Source organism: Geospiza fortis, unplaced genomic scaffold (assembly GCF_000277835.1).
Source record: "Geospiza fortis unplaced genomic scaffold, GeoFor_1.0 C13871462, whole genome shotgun sequence".
Classification (NCBI taxonomy): Eukaryota; Metazoa; Chordata; class Aves; order Passeriformes; family Thraupidae; genus Geospiza; species Geospiza fortis.
In genome coordinates, this window is record NW_005056289.1 from 1 (window position 1) to 3,801 (window position 3,801).

Below are 3,801 nucleotides of genomic sequence, written 5' to 3' on the forward strand. Positions count from 1 at the left end.
AAAAAAAAAAGACATACCAGATGAATAAATTCCCATTTCCCATGGAAACTGACCAGATAAATGAATGGTAAACAAACAAATAACATTTCTTTCAAGCTTTAGAGTAAAAAGACTTTTCAAAGTATGGTAGTAAGATTAGCTAGATGCCTGAAAAAACAAAATTTGTTAAGTCAACTAGAAACCAGGACTTTTGTTTCACAGCACAGCTTAAGTCCTCAAATTCCAATGGAGATTTGCATTATTAACTCAGTACCTTTTTCTGCTGCTTTCTGCAAGGCTTCCTCAATTCTTGCCAGTTCCTTTTGCTTATTATCCTGCAAGTATTTTTCTTCCTTCTCTGCATCATATTTAACACCTGTAAGCCAAGTTGGGAGAGCATTAATCCTAAATCTCAAGTTATATAAATGCATTATCAAGCAATGCACACCATATACAACATCATGTTGCAAACCACCTTGTCTGAGGGAAAGGCTAATCTTTTTTCACTGCTGAACACTGCAGGCAGCCTCCAAAACTGCTGGTTTTATACAATTATGCACTATTTCACAGGAAAAGTTTTTCTGTGGAAATTCAGACTCCTAAGAGTGGTCTGTGCAATATAAGACAGATTTTTCAAGTTCTTCTATACATATATTTCATGCTCCAGGAACTTGCAAGTTTTCTCATCACACCAGAGGTTCTGATATCAGAGAAAACTAATAAAGTTCTTTGACCCTCTTCCCTCTCCCTCCAAACAGTACAAATGGAATTATTACTTTGACTGTTATCATTTAGCAACAGATAAACAGCTAAAGATCTAAACCATGCCACAAAGCTGGATTTAGGATAAGCATGTTTTAGAGGAAATTTGGCTGTTGAAGTGAACTTGGAATGGATGCAACCAAGGATCTCCATAAAAGCAACAGGTGCTGTTTTCTCCCACCCTTCTACTAACTTGTAGCATATGTGTAGAAACTTCCCTGAGGGAGCAGAATGTAAAAATGGTGGCTCACATGAACTACTTGCTATTATACACTCGTTTACATGGTACCCTTGGATATTTTTCTCTTCCATTACTTAAATGTTGCTGAGAAGTTGACATACTTGCTCCAGGAACTATCAGAAGATACAAGCCTTCTAGAGTTGCAACAACTGCCTCCCCATAGAGATTCTTCCAAGGAATCTTCAGAGTAAGTTTATCTAAACAAAGCAGATACAGTTACATCAAAACAAACATCTCCACTGTGGTCCAAAGAACACCTCCAGCATTAAAGAGCACTGGTCCTTTATCTTGATGTCCTAAACACCTTAGAAGGTTAGGAGAAAAGATATGGGCATGAACATTTTATAAAGCCCTTGAAGTGATAAAATACATACACAGCAAACATATGCCATGATTTTAAGCAAAAAGTCATAGTCTGAATCAGAATACTTCAAGTCAAAACCTGAGATCAGGACTGAAGTTCAATTCACTGGGATGACAATGATTTTCCCAGGAAGGAGAAGAAAAAATACTACACATATATAAATCTACAAATGTTTCATGTGAAAAAGCAATGCTGACTACCAGGGAAAGAAATTTATGAAAAAAAAATCTAAGAGTTCCTAAACCTTTGGCATATTTGTCAGTTTCTCTGTCTACACTAAACAGCTCCCTTGATCATTCATGTCTCCAGGAAGAACCTCTCAGATGTGTTTTTCATATCAATCCGTAAAGTTACACAAACAGGGTTTGCCAGATAACATCAATGGCAGTCAAGTTGAATTTCTATGCCAGTTTCAACAGTGAGTATAATTACACTTAAGAAAACTTGATAAAAGAAATTCAGGGGCAAGATTGACCTAACAGCCTATATTAAAATTTCCATTGCAATAGTTGTGTTGGAACCAAAACTTACCTATCTGACCAACTTTTATTCTAAAAGGTACATCCAGTTCACTCTGTAAATGACAAAAGTAAAGTATTAAACAGATGAAGTAGTAAAAATCAAATAAATTTAAATTACATTTGCAAAGTACTTTATTTACATACATAAATTAAAAGCCACTTCTTTTCTACTGGAAAATCTTAGAAGGAAAACAAGACAGCAGCAGACAGGCAAACTAGAGGAAGAAAAGAAGAACTGGACCATAACATATTCCTTTGATCCCTTCTTTTTCAAGTGTAGGCTACTTCTCTAAAAGTGGTGTTCAATACTGACCTTATGATAATGACTTTTGCATGGAAATCTAACACACTGAAATTGTAAGGCTGTCAGAACCATCCCTTACTTTATGTTCTTGATTTGGTCTCAGCTCTGGTCAGTCACATACATGACTCTGCATTTTTCTGCCTCAGAACTGCTGGAATCTGAATCAATCCCCACAAGAAGGAAAGGTGTGCACAAAGTAACCCTTCTTTCCTTTCTTATCTCCTAGACATGAAGATATTTGTAGCAATAGATTTGAAGTACAACAAAGCCATCAGGAATGGATGAAATGGACAAGTAAAATATGAAAGTTTAGAATAACAAAGAGAAGCCAGTGATCAGGTCATATAAAGATCCAATGTGTTTTCAATGCACAGAAGAGTAACAGCTCTCTTTAGTGAAGTTGAAACACACTAAATTTTGGAGTAAGATTCTCTCAGTAGTACAGATGTTCATTAGCCAAATTAAAGAACATGAAAATTAGCCAAGTCATTTGTTTTTCCAGACAAGAGTATGAGAACTTAATGCAAGTTACTTCTTGTTTTTCAACCACAACTTTTCTTTCTCTGTTCCAGTAAAATAAGCAAAATTGGAAGGAGTTAACCAAGAAATTACTTCCTATACCAGTCAAAAAGAACTCAGTGTATCCTTCTGTGAGACTACAGTGAGCAACATTTTATCCTAAGCCTCAATCTTTAGACCCATAAAAGCAATTTGAAGTTATTAAGACACTTACCAATGCATTCTCCTTTATTTGTAAATTGTCAAGTGCCACATTACCTGTTTAGAAGAAAGAAGAAATACAGAAAATATTACTTCAAGTATTACTCACGTTAGAAGAACGAACACAACCACAATCCTACCAAATACTTATGAATAAACCCTGAAAATCTTACTCCAGTTACAGAATAGCACAATAAATGTGCTAGTCTGTAACTGGAAATATGTAATTCTGTAACCACAAATATGTAATTTGTAAGAGCCACTAAACATGGGTTATAGAAAAAATTTCAGTTGGAAGAGATGATAAAAACATCACCAACTTAGACGTCAACATGTTTCTACTCTATTAAATACACCCACAAGATTAGGAAGTATTTCTTATTACTCACTTAGTGTGAATGACAACTGCAGTTCTAACAACGTAGGCTAGACTTGGACTCTTGTCTACAATGGTATCTTGTTTTTCATGGTTTCACATCAAAGAAAAATCATGAATCACAGAGCCACAAAAACACATGCCTGCTTTCACAAACACATTAACTTTTCCTGACGCAAACAACGTAATAGGATTTCTAAATGAAACACTGGCCCAGAATTATACCCAAGGAAAGCCCATATATTATACCTCTTAGTGCTTTAATGTCAGATTCCTTACAGCTATAGTCCATTCGAAGTATAGGTATTAATATTTCATAAATGCTAAAATACACACAACCATGACGAGCAAAAATAAGGTGATGACCTACCCAGGGAAGGCACCTAAACCAGCCAGCTTCCCTAGGCAGCACTTCAGCCGGCTTTCTGCATGACTACAGCGTAGCGAACGGAAATGTTTTGATGCATTCACCGAGAACAGCTACTCCACGCACCTGCACTATCCCGGCTGTTTAACACGCATTATTTACACCGA

The 3,801-nt window shown here is 36.1% G+C and overlaps 1 long non-coding RNA gene across 1 annotated transcript; it reads right to left on the bottom strand.

The window, feature by feature from the left end:
• Positions 1-249: 249 nt before the first annotated feature.
• Positions 250-2,949, bottom strand: LOC102037638. The gene is made up of 4 exons (XR_004082854.1): positions 2,905-2,949; positions 1,878-1,920; positions 1,084-1,179; positions 250-355 (listed from the first exon to the last, which is right to left on the bottom strand). It is a non-coding gene; the product is annotated as an uncharacterized LOC102037638 (long non-coding RNA).
• Positions 2,950-3,801: the final 852 nt, after the last annotated feature.